The sequence below is a fragment of the Schistocerca cancellata genome, unplaced genomic scaffold (genome assembly GCF_023864275.1).
Source record: "Schistocerca cancellata isolate TAMUIC-IGC-003103 unplaced genomic scaffold, iqSchCanc2.1 HiC_scaffold_596, whole genome shotgun sequence".
Classification (NCBI taxonomy): Eukaryota; Metazoa; Arthropoda; class Insecta; order Orthoptera; family Acrididae; genus Schistocerca; species Schistocerca cancellata.
The window spans coordinates 156521-173529 of record NW_026046608.1 but is presented as its reverse complement, the minus strand read 5'-3'; the positions used below and the strand labels follow the sequence as shown (position 1 = coordinate 173529).

The window sequence follows — 17009 nt, the reverse complement described above, 5'->3', positions numbered from 1 at the left end:
CAGGAATCTTGGTAAGTCTCACATATTAGAGATAGACAGTTTGCGCTTTCTCAGGAATCTGTTGTGTCGCTACGCGTGCTTTCCCGACTTGCTAGAGTAAACTGCTGCCGCAGCTTTTTTAACGACGGAAAGCAGCACTGCCTGAGGTTACAGTACATCGCCCTTGCGGCACCTGAACACAGCGGCCTGTAGGGCCAGGCCGACGCTGGAGTTCAGTAACAGCACGCGGCCGTCCAAGTAGGGTCTCTTGCGTGCTGCATGTTTGGTTCTTCTCACAGCGAATCCTGCTATACATTCCTGAGGCTGGCGCACCTCAAGCGAGCAATCGGCGCGGCAGCACTATTGCGAGAACAGCAAAACGATGCATCGGCCGGGAATCGAAGCCGGGCCGCCCGCGTGGTAGTCGAACAACCTACCACTTTTTTAGTTGTTGTTCTCATTTTGTTAGTTGCATTTGTTGGGGGCGGACGTCCGATGACGTCCGTGCTTCCCGAGCATATTCCCGAGCAGCTGTCTGCAGGGAAAGTGGGATTGCCACCCAGCGACGTCGGATACAACCGAAAAAAGTGCTACACACGCGGAGTCCCCCACTACACTGCCTCAAAGCGACCGCTCGTCACTATTGCGTGAGTAACGTTGCGGCCGCGGCGACGAGCCTTGCCCAAAGACGCAGCGTGCGTGGAGGCGCTGCCCGAATGCACCCTCCTACCTCGTAAAGCGCCTACAGCTACTATCACCGTGGGCCACTGCCGGCGGGCGGGAAGCCGACACAGCGCGGCGTTGCGAGCAGCGGCTGTGCGGTGGTAGTGTAATGGTGAGCATAGTTGCCTTCCGAGCAGTTGAGCCGCGTTCGATTCCCGGCCACCGCAACGGGCGCAAATCTATGCGTATGAGTATGTGAGCCACGTGCTGTTGAATTAACGTTTTCTTTCCGTCGTCGCTCCACGCAGGCCATCCTGTAGTATGTCCCGACTTGTCCCGACTTTGCTCGGCTGACGCGAAAGCTGACGCTTGGAATTCGCCCTTATCAAAAGGACAGGCGCTATAAACGACTGTGAGAGGTGAGGTGTAGCGAGGTACCAAAACGACAGGCAAACTGCGAAATTTTCTGCTCTCTCTTCTGAAACAAAAAATAAAAAAAAACCGACGCAGTCGGTAGGACTCGAACATACGCTCCCAGAGGGAATCTGATTTCTAGTCAGACGCCTTAACCACTCGGCCACGACTGCTCGTAGCTAAAGCTTCCCTCGAATCGTGAAAAATGCAACCGGTCTGCGCAGAATGTTGACAGGAAACGAACTCGGTGCACTGATTACGGCAGGGCTACCAGCGCTACGAGACGAGCCATTACGGAAGCGTTAAAATCTTCGCCCGAACAGGGATTCGAACCCTGGACCCTTAGGTTAAAAGCCTAATGCTCTACCGACTGAGCTATCCGGGCTCACGCTTGTTGTGCATGGAGCGACTGCAAGCAATGTGAATAACTGGAACGCGTGTGTAGGCGTACTACGGTAATTGCTGGCTTCTGGCGCAACTGGCGACTTCACCGACTTCCCACTGACGCTGGTAGCACCCCAACAGCGGACCAGTGCCTCTTCTCCCTTTATCCCGGTGCTGACAGTAATTGCATCCTGTGCCTGCTTCCCCCGATTACGTTCGGCTGAAGCTCCGGAAGGTGGGCGACAAACGAAGGTTGGAAGGCCAAAAGATGGAGGGTCGTGTGCGCAAAAACTTCCCTTCCGGTACCGGGAATCGAACCCGGGCCTCCTGGGTGAAAGCCAGGTATCCTAGCCACTAGACCACACCGGATTTGCTCGAGAAACGTGAGATTTACTCCCTCTCTTCTCGCATTTCGTGCTCAATCCGGACTCAGTGTTGTTCTCTGTTTGCGAGCATTTTTGCGCGTGCAGACTGGCATGGCGCACAGCTCGAAACTGTCTATTCATTGCTGTTTGCATCATATTTCACTCATAACAGGGGAGGAGAATGATCAAAGTTGTACCTTGCCATAATTGGAAGTAAACATTGTGACGCTGAGGCGTGGACTCCTTGTGGATAACAAACGACAATTAAGTTCGTTCGCTAGCAATAGCAACGCCGTTAATTCAGCCGTGATGTACAGCAAATTAAATGCCCCGGGTGAGGATCGAACTCACGACCTTAGGATTATGAGACTTACGCGCTACCTACTGCGCTACCGAGGCTCGTTGCAACCATCATCCCAGGAATCTTGGTAAGTCTCACATATTAGAGATAGACAGTTTGCGCTTTCTCAGGAATCTGTTGTGTCGCTACGCGTGCTTTCCCGACTTGCTAGAGTAAACTGCTGCCGCAGCTTTTTTAACGACGGAAAGCAGCACTGCCTGAGGTTACAGTACATCGCCCTTGCGGCACCTGAACACAGCGGCCTGTAGGGCCAGGCCGACGCTGGAGTTCAGTAACAGCACGCGGCCGTCCAAGTAGGGTCTCTTGCGTGCTGCATGTTTGGTTCTTCTCACAGCGAATCCTGCTATACATTCCTGAGGCTGGCGCACCTCAAGCGAGCAATCGGCGCGGCAGCACTATTGCGAGAACAGCAAAACGATGCATCGGCCGGGAATCGAAGCCGAGCCGCCCGCGTGGTAGTCGAACAACCTACCACTTTTTTAGTTGTTGTTCTCATTTTGTTAGTTGCATTTGTTGGGGGCGGACGTCCGATGACGTCCGTGCTTCCCGAGCATATTCCCGAGCAGCTGTCTGCAGGGAAAGTGGGATTGCCACCCAGCGACGTCGGATACAACCGAAAAAAGTGCTACACACGCGGAGTCCCCCACTACACTGCCTCAAAGCGACCGCTCGTCACTATTGCGTGAGTAACGTTGCGGCCGCGGCGACGAGCCTTGCCCAAAGACGCAGCGTGCGTGGAGGCGCTGCCCGAATGCACCCTCCTACCTCGTAAAGCGCCTACAGCTACTATCACCGTGGGCCACTGCCGGCGGGCGGGAAGCCGACACAGCGCGGCGTTGCGAGCAGCGGCTGTGCGGTGGTAGTGTAATGGTGAGCATAGTTGCCTTCCGAGCAGTTGAGCCGCGTTCGATTCCCGGCCACCGCAACGGGCGCAAATCTATGCGTATGAGTATGTGAGCCACGTGCTGTTGAATTAACGTTTTCTTTCCGTCGTCGCTCCACGCAGGCCATCCTGTAGTATGTCCCGACTTGTCCCGACTTTGCTCGGCTGACGCGAAAGCTGACGCTTGGAATTCGCCCTTATCAAAAGGACAGGCGCTATAAACGACTGTGAGAGGTGAGGTGTAGCGAGGTACCAAAACGACAGGCAAACTGCGAAATTTTCTGCTCTCTCTTCTGAAACAAAAAATAAAAAAAACCGACGCAGTCGGTAGGACTCGAACCTACGCTCCCAGAGGGAATCTGATTTCTAGTCAGACGCCTTAACCACTCGGCCACGACTGCTCGTAGCTAAAGCTTCCCTCGAATCGTGAAAAATGCAACCGGTCTGCGCAGAATGTTGACAGGAAACGAACTCGGTGCACTGATTACGGCAGGGCTACCAGCGCTACGAGACGAGCCATTACGGAAGCGTTAAAATCTTCGCCCGAACAGGGATTCGAACCCTGGACCCTTAGGTTAAAAGCCTAATGCTCTACCGACTGAGCTATCCGGGCTCACGCTTGTTGTGCATGGAGCGACTGCAAGCAATGTGAATAACTGGAACGCGTGTGTAGGCGTACTACGGTAATTGCTGGCTTCTGGCGCAACTGGCGACTTCACCGACTTCCCACTGACGCTGGTAGCACCCCAACAGCGGACCAGTGCCTCTTCTCCCTTTATCCCGGTGCTGACAGTAATTGCATCCTGTGCCTGCTTCCCCCGATTACGTTCGGCTGAAGCTCCGGAAGGTGGGCGACAAACGAAGGTTGGAAGGCCAAAAGATGGAGGGTCGTGTGCGCAAAAACTTCCCTTCCGGTACCGGGAATCGAACCCGGGCCTCCTGGGTGAAAGCCAGGTATCCTAGCCACTAGACCACACCGGATTTGCTCGAGAAACGTGAGATTTACTCCCTCTCTTCTCGCATTTCGTGCTCAATCCGGACTCAGTGTTGTTATCTGTTTGCGAGCATTTTTGCGCGTGCAGACTGGCATGGCGCACAGCTCGAAACTGTCTATTCATTGCTGTTTGCATCATATTTCACTCATAACAGGGGAGGAGAATGATCAAAGTTGTACCTTGCCATAATTGGAAGTAAACATTGTGACGCTGAGGCGTGGACTCCTTGTGGATAACAAACGACAATTAAGTTCGTTCGCTAGCAATAGCAACGCCGTTAATTCAGCCGTGATGTACAGCAAATTAAATGCCCCGGGTGAGGATCGAACTCACGACCTTAGGATTATGAGACTTACGCGCTACCTACTGCGCTACCGAGGCTCGTTGCATCCATCATCCCAGGAATCTTGGTAAGTCTCACATATTAGAGATAGACAGTTTGCGCTTTCTCAGGAATCTGTTGTGTCGCTACGCGTGCTTTCCCGACTTGCTAGAGTAAACTGCTGCCGCAGCTTTTTTAACGACGGAAAGCAGCACTGCCTGAGGTTACAGTACATCGCCCTTGCGGCACCTGAACACAGCGGCCTGTAGGGCCAGGCCGACGCTGGAGTTCAGTAACAGCACGCGGCCGTCCAAGTAGGGTCTCTTGCGTGCTGCATGTTTGGTTCTTCTCACAGCGAATCCTGCTATACATTCCTGAGGCTGGCGCACCTCAAGCGAGCAATCGGCGCGGCAGCACTATTGCGAGAACAGCAAAACGATGCATCGGCCGGGAATCGAAGCCGGGCCGCCCGCGTGGTAGTCGAACAACCTACCACTTTTTTAGTTGTTGTTCTCATTTTGTTAGTTGCATTTGTTGGGGGCGGACGTCCGATGACGTCCGTGCTTCCCGAGCATATTCCCGAGCAGCTGTCTGCAGGGAAAGTGGGATTGCCACCCAGCGACGTCGGATACAACCGAAAAAAGTGCTACACACGCGGAGTCCCCCACTACACTGCCTCAAAGCGACCGCTCGTCACTATTGCGTGAGTAACGTTGCGGCCGCGGCGACGAGCCTTGCCCAAAGACGCAGCGTGCGTGGAGGCGCTGCCCGAATGCACCCTCCTACCTCGTAAAGCGCCTACAGCTACTATCACCGTGGGCCACTGCCGGCGGGCGGGAAGCCGACACAGCGCGGCGTTGCGAGCAGCGGCTGTGCGGTGGTAGTGTAATGGTGAGCATAGTTGCCTTCCGAGCAGTTGAGCCGCGTTCGATTCCCGGCCACCGCAACGGGCGCAAATCTATGCGTATGAGTATGTGAGCCACGTGCTGTTGAATTAACGTTTTCTTTCCGTCGTCGCTCCACGCAGGCCATCCTGTAGTATGTCCCGACTTGTCCCGACTTTGCTCGGCTGACGCGAAAGCTGACGCTTGGAATTCGCCCTTATCAAAAGGACAGGCGCTATAAACGACTGTGAGAGGTGAGGTGTAGCGAGGTACCAAAACGACAGGCAAACTGCGAAATTTTCTGCTCTCTCTTCTGAAACAAAAAATAAAAAAAACCGACGCAGTCGGTAGGACTCGAACCTACGCTCCCAGAGGGAATCTGATTTCTAGTCAGACGCCTTAACCACTCGGCCACGACTGCTCGTAGCTAAAGCTTCCCTCGAATCGTGAAAAATGCAACCGGTCTGCGCAGAATGTTGACAGGAAACGAACTCGGTGCACTGATTACGGCAGGGCTACCAGCGCTACGAGACGAGCCATTACGGAAGCGTTAAAATCTTCGCCCGAACAGGGATTCGAACCCTGGACCCTTAGGTTAAAAGCCTAATGCTCTACCGACTGAGCTATCCGGGCTCACGCTTGTTGTGCATGGAGCGACTGCAAGCAATGTGAATAACTGGAACGCGTGTGTAGGCGTACTACGGTAATTGCTGGCTTCTGGCGCAACTGGCGACTTCACCGACTTCCCACTGACGCTGGTAGCACCCCAACAGCGGACCAGTGCCTCTTCTCCCTTTATCCCGGTGCTGACAGTAATTGCATCCTGTGCCTGCTTCCCCCGATTACGTTCGGCTGAAGCTCCGGAAGGTGGGCGACAAACGAAGGTTGGAAGGCCAAAAGATGGAGGGTCGTGTGCGCAAAAACTTCCCTTCCGGTACCGGGAATCGAAACCTCCTGGGTGAAAGCCAGGTATCCTAGCCACTAGACCACACCGGATTTGCTCGAGAAACGTGAGATTTACTCCCTCTCTTCTCGCATTTCGTGCTCAATCCGGACTCAGTGTTGTTATCTGTTTGCGAGCATTTTTGCGCGTGCAGACTGGCATGGCGCACAGCTCGAAACTGTCTATTCATTGCTGTTTGCATCATATTTCACTCATAACAGGGGAGGAGAATGATCAAAGTTGTACCTTGCCATAATTGGAAGTAAACATTGTGACGCTGAGGCGTGGACTCCTTGTGGATAACAAACGACAATTAAGTTCGTTCGCTAGCAATAGCAACGCCGTTAATTCAGCCGTGATGTACAGCAAATTAAATGCCCCGGGTGAGGATCGAACTCACGACCTTAGGATTATGAGACTTACGCGCTACCTACTGCGCTACCGAGGCTCGTTGCAACCGTCATCCCAGGAATCTTGGTAAGTCTCACATATTAGAGATAGGCAGTTTGCGCTTTCTCAGGAATCTGTTGTGTCGCTACGCGTGCTTTCCCGACTTGCTAGAGTAAACTGCTGCCGCAGCTTTTTTAACGACGGAAAGCAGCACTGCCTGAGGTTACAGTACATCGCCCTTGCGGCACCTGAACACAGCGGCCTGTAGGGCCAGGCCGACGCTGGAGTTCAGTAACAGCACGCGGCCGTCCAAGTAGGGTCTCTTGCGTGCTGCATGTTTGGTTCTTCTCACAGCGAATCCTGCTATACATTCCTGAGGCTGGCGCACCTCAAGCGAGCAATCGGCGCGGCAGCACTATTGCGAGAACAGCAAAACGATGCATCGGCCGGGAATCGAAGCCGGGCCGCCCGCGTGGTAGTCGAACAACCTACCACTTTTTTAGTTGTTGTTCTCATTTTGTTAGTTGCATTTGTTGGGGGCGGACGTCCGATGACGTCCGTGCTTCCCGAGCATATTCCCGAGCAGCTGTCTGCAGGGAAAGTGGGATTGCCACCCAGCGACGTCGGATACAACCGAAAAAAGTGCTACACACGCGGAGTCCCCCACTACACTGCCTCAAAGCGACCGCTCGTCACTATTGCGTGAGTAACGTTGCGGCCGCGGCGACGAGCCTTGCCCAAAGACGCAGCGTGCGTGGAGGCGCTGCCCGAATGCACCCTCCTACCTCGTAAAGCGCCTACAGCTACTATCACCGTGGGCCACTGCCGGCGGGCGGGAAGCCGACACAGCGCGGCGTTGCGAGCAGCGGCTGTGCGGTGGTAGTGTAATGGTGAGCATAGTTGCCTTCCGAGCAGTTGAGCCGCGTTCGATTCCCGGCCACCGCAACGGGCGCAAATCTATGCGTATGAGTATGTGAGCCACGTGCTGTTGAATTAACGTTTTCTTTCCGTCGTCGCTCCACGCAGGCCATCCTGTAGTATGTCCCGACTTGTCCCGACTTTGCTCGGCTGACGCGAAAGCTGACGCTTGGAATTCGCCCTTATCAAAAGGACAGGCGCTATAAACGACTGTGAGAGGTGAGGTGTAGCGAGGTACCAAAACGACAGGCAAACTGCGAAATTTTCTGCTCTCTCTTCTGAAACAAAAAATAAAAAAAACCGACGCAGTCTGTAGGACTCGAACCTACGCTCCCAGAGGGAATCTGATTTCTAGTCAGACGCCTTAACCAATCGGCCACGACTGCTCGTAGCTAAAGCTTCCCTCGAATCGTGAAAAATGCAACCGGTCTGCGCAGAATGTTGACAGGAAACGAACTCGGTGCACTGATTACGGCAGGGCTACCAGCGCTACGAGACGAGCCATTACGGAAGCGTTAAAATCTTCGCCCGAACAGGGATTCGAACCCTGGACCCTTAGGTTAAAAGCCTAATGCTCTACCGACTGAGCTATCCGGGCTCACGCTTGTTGTGCATGGAGCGACTGCAAGCAATGTGAATAACTGGAACGCGTGTGTAGGCGTACTACGGTAATTGCTGGCTTCTGGCGCAACTGGCGACTTCACCGACTTCCCACTGACGCTGGTAGCACCCCAACAGCGGACCAGTGCCTCTTCTCCCTTTATCCCGGTGCTGACAGTAATTGCATCCTGTGCCTGCTTCCCCCGATTACGTTCGGCTGAAGCTCCGGAAGGTGGGCGACAAACGAAGGTTGGAAGGCCAAAAGATGGAGGGTCGTGTGCGCAAAAACTTCCCTTCCGGTACCGGGAATCGAACCCGGGCCTCCTGGGTGAAAGCCAGGTATCCTAGCCACTAGACCACACCGGATTTGCTCGAGAAACGTGAGATTTACTCCCTCTCTTCTCGCATTTCGTGCTCAATCCGGACTCAGTGTTGTTATCTGTTTGCGAGCATTTTTGCGCGTGCAGACTGGCATGGCGCACAGCTCGAAACTGTCTATTCATTGCTGTTTGCATCATATTTCACTCATAACAGGGGAGGAGAATGATCAAAGTTGTACCTTGCCATAATTGGAAGTAAACATTGTGACGCTGAGGCGTGGACTCCTTGTGGATAACAAACGACAATTAAGTTCGTTCGCTAGCAATAGCAACGCCGTTAATTCAGCCGTGATGTACAGCAAATTAAATGCCCCGGGTGAGGATCGAACTCACGACCTTAGGATTATGAGACTTACGCGCTACCTACTGCGCTACCGAGGCTCGTTGCAACCATCATCCCAGGAATCTTGGTAAGTCTCACATATTAGAGATAGACAGTTTGCGCTTTCTCAGGAATCTGTTGTGTCGCTACGCGTGCTTTCCCGACTTGCTAGAGTAAACTGCTGCCGCAGCTTTTTTAACGACGGAAAGCAGCACTGCCTGAGGTTACAGTACATCGCCCTTGCGGCACCTGAACACAGCGGCCTGTAGGGCCAGGCCGACGCTGGAGTTCAGTAACAGCACGCGGCCGTCCAAGTAGGGTCTCTTGCGTGCTGCATGTTTGGTTCTTCTCACAGCGAATCCTGCTATACATTCCTGAGGCTGGCGCACCTCAAGCGAGCAATCGGCGCGGCAGCACTATTGCGAGAACAGCAAAACGATGCATCGGCCGGGAATCGAAGCCGGGCCGCCCGCGTGGTAGTCGAACAACCTACCACTTTTTTAGTTGTTGTTCTCATTTTGTTAGTTGCATTTGTTGGGGGCGGACGTCCGATGACGTCCGTGCTTCCCGAGCATATTCCCGAGCAGCTGTCTGCAGGGAAAGTGGGATTGCCACCCAGCGACGTCGGATACAACCGAAAAAAGTGCTACACACGCGGAGTCCCCCACTACACTGCCTCAAAGCGACCGCTCGTCACTATTGCGTGAGTAACGTTGCGGCCGCGGCGACGAGCCTTGCCCAAAGACGCAGCGTGCGTGGAGGCGCTGCCCGAATGCACCCTCCTACCTCGTAAAGCGCCTACAGCTACTATCACCGTGGGCCACTGCCGGCGGGCGGGAAGCCGACACAGCGCGGCGTTGCGAGCAGCGGCTGTGCGGTGGTAGTGTAATGGTGAGCATAGTTGCCTTCCGAGCAGTTGAGCCGCGTTCGATTCCCGGCCACCGCAACGGGCGCAAATCTATGCGTATGAGTATGTGAGCCACGTGCTGTTGAATTAACGTTTTCTTTCCGTCGTCGCTCCACGCAGGCCATCCTGTAGTATGTCCCGACTTGTCCCGACTTTGCTCGGCTGACGCGAAAGCTGACGCTTGGAATTCGCCCTTATCAAAAGGACAGGCGCTATAAACGACTGTGAGAGGTGAGGTGTAGCGAGGTACCAAAACGACAGGCAAACTGCGAAATTTTCTGCTCTCTCTTCTGAAACAAAAAATAAAAAAAACCGACGCAGTCGGTAGGACTCGAACCTACGCTCCCAGAGGGAATCTGATTTCTAGTCAGACGCCTTAACCACTCGGCCACGACTGCTCGTAGCTAAAGCTTCCCTCGAATCGTGAAAAATGCAACCGGTCTGCGCAGAATGTTGACAGGAAACGAACTCGGTGCACTGATTACGGCAGGGCTACCAGCGCTACGAGACGAGCCATTACGGAAGCGTTAAAATCTTCGCCCGAACAGGGATTCGAACCCTGGACCCTTAGGTTAAAAGCCTAATGCTCTACCGACTGAGCTATCCGGGCTCACGCTTGTTGTGCATGGAGCGACTGCAAGCAATGTGAATAACTGGAACGCGTGTGTAGGCGTACTACGGTAATTGCTGGCTTCTGGCGCAACTGGCGACTTCACCGACTTCCCACTGACGCTGGTAGCACCCCAACAGCGGACCAGTGCCTCTTCTCCCTTTATCCCGGTGCTGACAGTAATTGCATCCTGTGCCTGCTTCCCCCGATTACGTTCGGCTGAAGCTCCGGAAGGTGGGCGACAAACGAAGGTTGGAAGGCCAAAAGATGGAGGGTCGTGTGCGCAAAAACTTCCCTTCCGGTACCGGGAATCGAAACCTCCTGGGTGACAGCCAGGTATCCTAGCCACTAGACCACACCGGATTTGCTCGAGAAACGTGAGATTTACTCCCTCTCTTCTCGCATTTCGTGCTCAATCCGGACTCAGTGTTGTTATCTGTTTGCGAGCATTTTTGCGCGTGCAGACTGGCATGGCGCACAGCTCGAAACTGTCTATTCATTGCTGTTTGCATCATATTTCACTCATAACAGGGGAGGAGAATGATCAAAGTTGTACCTTGCCATAATTGGAAGTAAACATTGTGACGCTGAGGCGTGGACTCCTTGTGGATAACAAACGACAATTAAGTTCGTTCGCTAGCAATAGCAACGCCGTTAATTCAGCCGTGATGTACAGCAAATTAAATGCCCCGGGTGAGGATCGAACTCACGACCTTAGGATTATGAGACTTACGCGCTACCTACTGCGCTACCGAGGCTCGTTGCAACCGTCATCCCAGGAATCTTGGTAAGTCTCACATATTAGAGATAGGCAGTTTGCGCTTTCTCAGGAATCTGTTGTGTCGCTACGCGTGCTTTCCCGACTTGCTAGAGTAAACTGCTGCCGCAGCTTTTTTAACGACGGAAAGCAGCACTGCCTGAGGTTACAGTACATCGCCCTTGCGGCACCTGAACACAGCGGCCTGTAGGGCCAGGCCGACGCTGGAGTTCAGTAACAGCACGCGGCCGTCCAAGTAGGGTCTCTTGCGTGCTGCATGTTTGGTTCTTCTCACAGCGAATCCTGCTATACATTCCTGAGGCTGGCGCACCTCAAGCGAGCAATCGGCGCGGCAGCACTATTGCGAGAACAGCAAAACGATGCATCGGCCGGGAATCGAAGCCGGGCCGCCCGCGTGGTAGTCGAACAACCTACCACTTTTTTAGTTGTTGTTCTCATTTTGTTAGTTGCATTTGTTGGGGGCGGACGTCCGATGACGTCCGTGCTTCCCGAGCATATTCCCGAGCAGCTGTCTGCAGGGAAAGTGGGATTGCCACCCAGCGACGTCGGATACAACCGAAAAAAGTGCTACACACGCGGAGTCCCCCACTACACTGCCTCAAAGCGACCGCTCGTCACTATTGCGTGAGTAACGTTGCGGCCGCGGCGACGAGCCTTGCCCAAAGACGCAGCGTGCGTGGAGGCGCTGCCCGAATGCACCCTCCTACCTCGTAAAGCGCCTACAGCTACTATCACCGTGGGCCACTGCCGGCGGGCGGGAAGCCGACACAGCGCGGCGTTGCGAGCAGCGGCTGTGCGGTGGTAGTGTAATGGTGAGCATAGTTGCCTTCCGAGCAGTTGAGCCGCGTTCGATTCCCGGCCACCGCAACGGGCGCAAATCTATGCGTATGAGTATGTGAGCCACGTGCTGTTGAATTAACGTTTTCTTTCCGTCGTCGCTCCACGCAGGCCATCCTGTAGTATGTCCCGACTTGTCCCGACTTTGCTCGGCTGACGCGAAAGCTGACGCTTGGAATTCGCCCTTATCAAAAGGGCAGGCGCTATAAACGACTGTGAGAGGTGAGGTGTAGCGAGGTACCAAAACGACAGGCAAACTGCGAAATTTTCTGCTCTCTCTTCTGAAACAAAAAATAAAAAAAACCGACGCAGTCTGTAGGACTCGAACCTACGCTCCCAGAGGGAATCTGATTTCTAGTCAGACGCCTTAACCAATCGGCCACGACTGCTCGTAGCTAAAGCTTCCCTCGAATCGTGAAAAATGCAACCGGTCTGCGCAGAATGTTGACAGGAAACGAACTCGGTGCACTGATTACGGCAGGGCTACCAGCGCTACGAGACGAGCCATTACGGAAGCGTTAAAATCTTCGCCCGAACAGGGATTCGAACCCTGGACCCTTAGGTTAAAAGCCTAATGCTCTACCGACTGAGCTATCCGGGCTCACGCTTGTTGTGCATGGAGCGACTGCAAGCAATGTGAATAACTGGAACGCGTGTGTAGGCGTACTACGGTAATTGCTGGCTTCTGGCGCAACTGGCGACTTCACCGACTTCCCACTGACGCTGGTAGCACCCCAACAGCGGACCAGTGCCTCTTCTCCCTTTATCCCGGTGCTGACAGTAATTGCATCCTGTGCCTGCTTCCCCCGATTACGTTCGGCTGAAGCTCCGGAAGGTGGGCGACAAACGAAGGTTGGAAGGCCAAAAGATGGAGGGTCGTGTGCGCAAAAACTTCCCTTCCGGTACCGGGAATCGAACCCGGGCCTCCTGGGTGAAAGCCAGGTATCCTAGCCACTAGACCACACCGGATTTGCTCGAGAAACGTGAGATTTACTCCCTCTCTTCTCGCATTTCGTGCTCAATCCGGACTCAGTGTTGTTATCTGTTTGCGAGCATTTTTGCGCGTGCAGACTGGCATGGCGCACAGCTCGAAACTGTCTATTCATTGCTGTTTGCATCATATTTCACTCATAACAGGGGAGGAGAATGATCAAAGTTGTACCTTGCCATAATTGGAAGTAAACATTGTGACGCTGAGGCGTGGACTCCTTGTGGATAACAAACGACAATTAAGTTCGTTCGCTAGCAATAGCAACGCCGTTAATTCAGCCGTGATGTACAGCAAATTAAATGCCCCGGGTGAGGATCGAACTCACGACCTTAGGATTATGAGACTTACGCGCTACCTACTGCGCTACCGAGGCTCGTTGCAACCATCATCCCAGGAATCTTGGTAAGTCTCACATATTAGAGATAGACAGTTTGCGCTTTCTCAGGAATCTGTTGTGTCGCTACGCGTGCTTTCCCGACTTGCTAGAGTAAACTGCTGCCGCAGCTTTTTTAACGACGGAAAGCAGCACTGCCTGAGGTTACAGTACATCGCCCTTGCGGCACCTGAACACAGCGGCCTGTAGGGCCAGGCCGACGCTGGAGTTCAGTAACAGCACGCGGCCGTCCAAGTAGGGTCTCTTGCGTGCTGCATGTTTGGTTCTTCTCACAGCGAATCCTGCTATACATTCCTGAGGCTGGCGCACCTCAAGCGAGCAATCGGCGCGGCAGCACTATTGCGAGAACAGCAAAACGATGCATCGGCCGGGAATCGAAGCCGGGCCGCCCGCGTGGTAGTCGAACAACCTACCACTTTTTTAGTTGTTGTTCTCATTTTGTTAGTTGCATTTGTTGGGGGCGGACGTCCGATGACGTCCGTGCTTCCCGAGCATATTCCCGAGCAGCTGTCTGCAGGGAAAGTGGGATTGCCACCCAGCGACGTCGGATACAACCGAAAAAAGTGCTACACACGCGGAGTCCCCCACTACACTGCCTCAAAGCGACCGCTCGTCACTATTGCGTGAGTAACGTTGCGGCCGCGGCGACGAGCCTTGCCCAAAGACGCAGCGTGCGTGGAGGCGCTGCCCGAATGCACCCTCCTACCTCGTAAAGCGCCTACAGCTACTATCACCGTGGGCCACTGCCGGCGGGCGGGAAGCCGACACAGCGCGGCGTTGCGAGCAGCGGCTGTGCGGTGGTAGTGTAATGGTGAGCATAGTTGCCTTCCGAGCAGTTGAGCCGCGTTCGATTCCCGGCCACCGCAACGGGCGCAAATCTATGCGTATGAGTATGTGAGCCACGTGCTGTTGAATTAACGTTTTCTTTCCGTCGTCGCTCCACGCAGGCCATCCTGTAGTATGTCCCGACTTGTCCCGACTTTGCTCGGCTGACGCGAAAGCTGACGCTTGGAATTCGCCCTTATCAAAAGGGCAGGCGCTATAAACGACTGTGAGAGGTGAGGTGTAGCGAGGTACCAAAACGACAGGCAAACTGCGAAATTTTCTGCTCTCTCTTCTGAAACAAAAAATAAAAAAAACCGACGCAGTCTGTAGGACTCGAACCTACGCTCCCAGAGGGAATCTGATTTCTAGTCAGACGCCTTAACCAATCGGCCACGACTGCTCGTAGCTAAAGCTTCCCTCGAATCGTGAAAAATGCAACCGGTCTGCGCAGAATGTTGACAGGAAACGAACTCGGTGCACTGATTACGGCAGGGCTACCAGCGCTACGAGACGAGCCATTACGGAAGCGTTAAAATCTTCGCCCGAACAGGGATTCGAACCCTGGACCCTTAGGTTAAAAGCCTAATGCTCTACCGACTGAGCTATCCGGGCTCACGCTTGTTGTGCATGGAGCGACTGCAAGCAATGTGAATAACTGGAACGCGTGTGTAGGCGTACTACGGTAATTGCTGGCTTCTGGCGCAACTGGCGACTTCACCGACTTCCCACTGACGCTGGTAGCACCCCAACAGCGGACCAGTGCCTCTTCTCCCTTTATCCCGGTGCTGACAGTAATTGCATCCTGTGCCTGCTTCCCCCGATTACGTTCGGCTGAAGCTCCGGAAGGTGGGCGACAAACGAAGGTTGGAAGGCCAAAAGATGGAGGGTCGTGTGCGCAAAAACTTCCCTTCCGGTACCGGGAATCGAACCCGGGCCTCCTGGGTGAAAGCCAGGTATCCTAGCCACTAGACCACACCGGATTTGCTCGAGAAACGTGAGATTTACTCCCTCTCTTCTCGCATTTCGTGCTCAATCCGGACTCAGTGTTGTTATCTGTTTGCGAGCATTTTTGCGCGTGCAGACTGGCATGGCGCACAGCTCGAAACTGTCTATTCATTGCTGTTTGCATCATATTTCACTCATAACAGGGGAGGAGAATGATCAAAGTTGTACCTTGCCATAATTGGAAGTAAACATTGTGACGCTGAGGCGTGGACTCCTTGTGGATAACAAACGACAATTAAGTTCGTTCGCTAGCAATAGCAACGCCGTTAATTCAGCCGTGATGTACAGCAAATTAAATGCCCCGGGTGAGGATCGAACTCACGACCTTAGGATTATGAGACTTACGCGCTACCTACTGCGCTACCGAGGCTCGTTGCAACCATCATCCCAGGAATCTTGGTAAGTCTCACATATTAGAGATAGACAGTTTGCGCTTTCTCAGGAATCTGTTGTGTCGCTACGCGTGCTTTCCCGACTTGCTAGAGTAAACTGCTGCCGCAGCTTTTTTAACGACGGAAAGCAGCACTGCCTGAGGTTACAGTACATCGCCCTTGCGGCACCTGAACACAGCGGCCTGTAGGGCCAGGCCGACGCTGGAGTTCAGTAACAGCACGCGGCCGTCCAAGTAGGGTCTCTTGCGTGCTGCATGTTTGGTTCTTCTCACAGCGAATCCTGCTATACATTCCTGAGGCTGGCGCACCTCAAGCGAGCAATCGGCGCGGCAGCACTATTGCGAGAACAGCAAAACGATGCATCGGCCGGGAATCGAAGCCGGGCCGCCCGCGTGGTAGTCGAACAACCTACCACTTTTTTAGTTGTTGTTCTCATTTTGTTAGTTGCATTTGTTGGGGGCGGACGTCCGATGACGTCCGTGCTTCCCGAGCATATTCCCGAGCAGCTGTCTGCAGGGAAAGTGGGATTGCCACCCAGCGACGTCGGATACAACCGAAAAAAGTGCTACACACGCGGAGTCCCCCACTACACTGCCTCAAAGCGACCGCTCGTCACTATTGCGTGAGTAACGTTGCGGCCGCGGCGACGAGCCTTGCCCAAAGACGCAGCGTGCGTGGAGGCGCTGCCCGAATGCACCCTCCTACCTCGTAAAGCGCCTACAGCTACTATCACCGTGGGCCACTGCCGGCGGGCGGGAAGCCGACACAGCGCGGCGTTGCGAGCAGCGGCTGTGCGGTGGTAGTGTAATGGTGAGCATAGTTGCCTTCCGAGCAGTTGAGCCGCGTTCGATTCCCGGCCACCGCAACGGGCGCAAATCTATGCGTATGAGTATGTGAGCCACGTGCTGTTGAATTAACGTTTTCTTTCCGTCGTCGCTCCACGCAGGCCATCCTGTAGTATGTCCCGACTTGTCCCGACTTTGCTCGGCTGACGCGAAAGCTGACGCTTGGAATTCGCCCTTATCAAAAGGACAGGCGCTATAAACGACTGTGAGAGGTGAGGTGTAGCGAGGTACCAAAACGACAGGCAAACTGCGAAATTTTCTGCTCTCTCTTCTGAAACAAAAAATAAAAAAAACCGACGCAGTCGGTAGGACTCGAACCTACGCTCCCAGAGGGAATCTGATTTCTAGTCAGACGCCTTAACCACTCGGCCTCGACTGCTCGTAGCCTAAGCTTCCCTCGAATCGTGAAAAATGCAACCGGTCTGCGCAGAATGTTGACAGGAAACGAACTCGGTGCACTGATTACGGCAGGGCTACCAGCGCTACGAGACGAGCCATTACGGAAGCGTTAAAATCTTCGCCCGAACAGGGATTCGAACCCTGGACCCTTAGGTTAAAAGCCTAATGCTCTACCGACTGAGCTATCCGGGCTCACGCTTGTTGTGCATGGAGCGACTGCAAG

At 54.0% G+C, this 17009-nt stretch overlaps 36 non-coding genes across 36 annotated transcripts; 8 read left to right on the top strand and 28 right to left on the bottom strand.

Moving 5' to 3' along the window:
• Positions 1-797: 797 nt before the first annotated feature.
• Trnag-ucc (transfer RNA glycine (anticodon UCC)) lies at positions 798-869 on the top strand. The gene has a single exon. It is a non-coding gene; the product is annotated as a tRNA-Gly (tRNA).
• A 278-nt stretch (positions 870-1147) lies between these two features.
• Trnas-aga (transfer RNA serine (anticodon AGA)) lies at positions 1148-1229 on the bottom strand. The gene has a single exon. It is a non-coding gene; the product is annotated as a tRNA-Ser (tRNA).
• A 139-nt stretch (positions 1230-1368) lies between these two features.
• On the bottom strand, positions 1369-1441 carry Trnak-uuu (transfer RNA lysine (anticodon UUU)). Its single transcript has one exon. It is a non-coding gene; the product is annotated as a tRNA-Lys (tRNA).
• A 296-nt stretch (positions 1442-1737) lies between these two features.
• On the bottom strand, positions 1738-1809 carry Trnae-uuc (transfer RNA glutamic acid (anticodon UUC)). Its single transcript has one exon. It is a non-coding gene; the product is annotated as a tRNA-Glu (tRNA).
• Positions 1810-2131: 322 nt separating this feature from the next.
• On the bottom strand, positions 2132-2204 carry Trnam-cau (transfer RNA methionine (anticodon CAU)). Its single transcript has one exon. It is a non-coding gene; the product is annotated as a tRNA-Met (tRNA).
• Positions 2205-3019: 815 nt separating this feature from the next.
• Positions 3020-3091, top strand: Trnag-ucc (transfer RNA glycine (anticodon UCC)). The gene has a single exon. It is a non-coding gene; the product is annotated as a tRNA-Gly (tRNA).
• Positions 3092-3368: 277 nt separating this feature from the next.
• Trnas-aga (transfer RNA serine (anticodon AGA)) lies at positions 3369-3450 on the bottom strand. The gene has a single exon. It is a non-coding gene; the product is annotated as a tRNA-Ser (tRNA).
• Positions 3451-3589: 139 nt separating this feature from the next.
• Positions 3590-3662, bottom strand: Trnak-uuu (transfer RNA lysine (anticodon UUU)). The gene has a single exon. It is a non-coding gene; the product is annotated as a tRNA-Lys (tRNA).
• A 296-nt stretch (positions 3663-3958) lies between these two features.
• On the bottom strand, positions 3959-4030 carry Trnae-uuc (transfer RNA glutamic acid (anticodon UUC)). The gene has a single exon. It is a non-coding gene; the product is annotated as a tRNA-Glu (tRNA).
• Positions 4031-4352: 322 nt separating this feature from the next.
• Positions 4353-4425, bottom strand: Trnam-cau (transfer RNA methionine (anticodon CAU)). The gene has a single exon. It is a non-coding gene; the product is annotated as a tRNA-Met (tRNA).
• Positions 4426-5240: 815 nt separating this feature from the next.
• Trnag-ucc (transfer RNA glycine (anticodon UCC)) lies at positions 5241-5312 on the top strand. Its single transcript has one exon. It is a non-coding gene; the product is annotated as a tRNA-Gly (tRNA).
• Positions 5313-5589: 277 nt separating this feature from the next.
• Positions 5590-5671, bottom strand: Trnas-aga (transfer RNA serine (anticodon AGA)). Its single transcript has one exon. It is a non-coding gene; the product is annotated as a tRNA-Ser (tRNA).
• Positions 5672-5810: 139 nt separating this feature from the next.
• Trnak-uuu (transfer RNA lysine (anticodon UUU)) lies at positions 5811-5883 on the bottom strand. Its single transcript has one exon. It is a non-coding gene; the product is annotated as a tRNA-Lys (tRNA).
• A 685-nt stretch (positions 5884-6568) lies between these two features.
• On the bottom strand, positions 6569-6641 carry Trnam-cau (transfer RNA methionine (anticodon CAU)). Its single transcript has one exon. It is a non-coding gene; the product is annotated as a tRNA-Met (tRNA).
• Positions 6642-7456: 815 nt separating this feature from the next.
• Trnag-ucc (transfer RNA glycine (anticodon UCC)) lies at positions 7457-7528 on the top strand. The gene has a single exon. It is a non-coding gene; the product is annotated as a tRNA-Gly (tRNA).
• A 277-nt stretch (positions 7529-7805) lies between these two features.
• On the bottom strand, positions 7806-7887 carry Trnas-aga (transfer RNA serine (anticodon AGA)). The gene has a single exon. It is a non-coding gene; the product is annotated as a tRNA-Ser (tRNA).
• Positions 7888-8026: 139 nt separating this feature from the next.
• Positions 8027-8099, bottom strand: Trnak-uuu (transfer RNA lysine (anticodon UUU)). Its single transcript has one exon. It is a non-coding gene; the product is annotated as a tRNA-Lys (tRNA).
• Positions 8100-8395: 296 nt separating this feature from the next.
• Positions 8396-8467, bottom strand: Trnae-uuc (transfer RNA glutamic acid (anticodon UUC)). The gene has a single exon. It is a non-coding gene; the product is annotated as a tRNA-Glu (tRNA).
• A 322-nt stretch (positions 8468-8789) lies between these two features.
• Trnam-cau (transfer RNA methionine (anticodon CAU)) lies at positions 8790-8862 on the bottom strand. The gene has a single exon. It is a non-coding gene; the product is annotated as a tRNA-Met (tRNA).
• An 815-nt stretch (positions 8863-9677) lies between these two features.
• Positions 9678-9749, top strand: Trnag-ucc (transfer RNA glycine (anticodon UCC)). Its single transcript has one exon. It is a non-coding gene; the product is annotated as a tRNA-Gly (tRNA).
• Positions 9750-10026: 277 nt separating this feature from the next.
• Trnas-aga (transfer RNA serine (anticodon AGA)) lies at positions 10027-10108 on the bottom strand. Its single transcript has one exon. It is a non-coding gene; the product is annotated as a tRNA-Ser (tRNA).
• A 139-nt stretch (positions 10109-10247) lies between these two features.
• Trnak-uuu (transfer RNA lysine (anticodon UUU)) lies at positions 10248-10320 on the bottom strand. Its single transcript has one exon. It is a non-coding gene; the product is annotated as a tRNA-Lys (tRNA).
• A 685-nt stretch (positions 10321-11005) lies between these two features.
• Trnam-cau (transfer RNA methionine (anticodon CAU)) lies at positions 11006-11078 on the bottom strand. Its single transcript has one exon. It is a non-coding gene; the product is annotated as a tRNA-Met (tRNA).
• An 815-nt stretch (positions 11079-11893) lies between these two features.
• On the top strand, positions 11894-11965 carry Trnag-ucc (transfer RNA glycine (anticodon UCC)). The gene has a single exon. It is a non-coding gene; the product is annotated as a tRNA-Gly (tRNA).
• A 277-nt stretch (positions 11966-12242) lies between these two features.
• On the bottom strand, positions 12243-12324 carry Trnas-aga (transfer RNA serine (anticodon AGA)). Its single transcript has one exon. It is a non-coding gene; the product is annotated as a tRNA-Ser (tRNA).
• Positions 12325-12463: 139 nt separating this feature from the next.
• Trnak-uuu (transfer RNA lysine (anticodon UUU)) lies at positions 12464-12536 on the bottom strand. Its single transcript has one exon. It is a non-coding gene; the product is annotated as a tRNA-Lys (tRNA).
• A 296-nt stretch (positions 12537-12832) lies between these two features.
• Trnae-uuc (transfer RNA glutamic acid (anticodon UUC)) lies at positions 12833-12904 on the bottom strand. Its single transcript has one exon. It is a non-coding gene; the product is annotated as a tRNA-Glu (tRNA).
• A 322-nt stretch (positions 12905-13226) lies between these two features.
• On the bottom strand, positions 13227-13299 carry Trnam-cau (transfer RNA methionine (anticodon CAU)). Its single transcript has one exon. It is a non-coding gene; the product is annotated as a tRNA-Met (tRNA).
• An 815-nt stretch (positions 13300-14114) lies between these two features.
• Trnag-ucc (transfer RNA glycine (anticodon UCC)) lies at positions 14115-14186 on the top strand. Its single transcript has one exon. It is a non-coding gene; the product is annotated as a tRNA-Gly (tRNA).
• Positions 14187-14463: 277 nt separating this feature from the next.
• Positions 14464-14545, bottom strand: Trnas-aga (transfer RNA serine (anticodon AGA)). The gene has a single exon. It is a non-coding gene; the product is annotated as a tRNA-Ser (tRNA).
• Positions 14546-14684: 139 nt separating this feature from the next.
• Positions 14685-14757, bottom strand: Trnak-uuu (transfer RNA lysine (anticodon UUU)). Its single transcript has one exon. It is a non-coding gene; the product is annotated as a tRNA-Lys (tRNA).
• Positions 14758-15053: 296 nt separating this feature from the next.
• On the bottom strand, positions 15054-15125 carry Trnae-uuc (transfer RNA glutamic acid (anticodon UUC)). The gene has a single exon. It is a non-coding gene; the product is annotated as a tRNA-Glu (tRNA).
• Positions 15126-15447: 322 nt separating this feature from the next.
• Trnam-cau (transfer RNA methionine (anticodon CAU)) lies at positions 15448-15520 on the bottom strand. Its single transcript has one exon. It is a non-coding gene; the product is annotated as a tRNA-Met (tRNA).
• An 815-nt stretch (positions 15521-16335) lies between these two features.
• Positions 16336-16407, top strand: Trnag-ucc (transfer RNA glycine (anticodon UCC)). The gene has a single exon. It is a non-coding gene; the product is annotated as a tRNA-Gly (tRNA).
• Positions 16408-16684: 277 nt separating this feature from the next.
• Trnas-aga (transfer RNA serine (anticodon AGA)) lies at positions 16685-16766 on the bottom strand. Its single transcript has one exon. It is a non-coding gene; the product is annotated as a tRNA-Ser (tRNA).
• A 139-nt stretch (positions 16767-16905) lies between these two features.
• Positions 16906-16978, bottom strand: Trnak-uuu (transfer RNA lysine (anticodon UUU)). Its single transcript has one exon. It is a non-coding gene; the product is annotated as a tRNA-Lys (tRNA).
• Between the last annotated feature and the right edge of the window lie 31 nt (positions 16979-17009).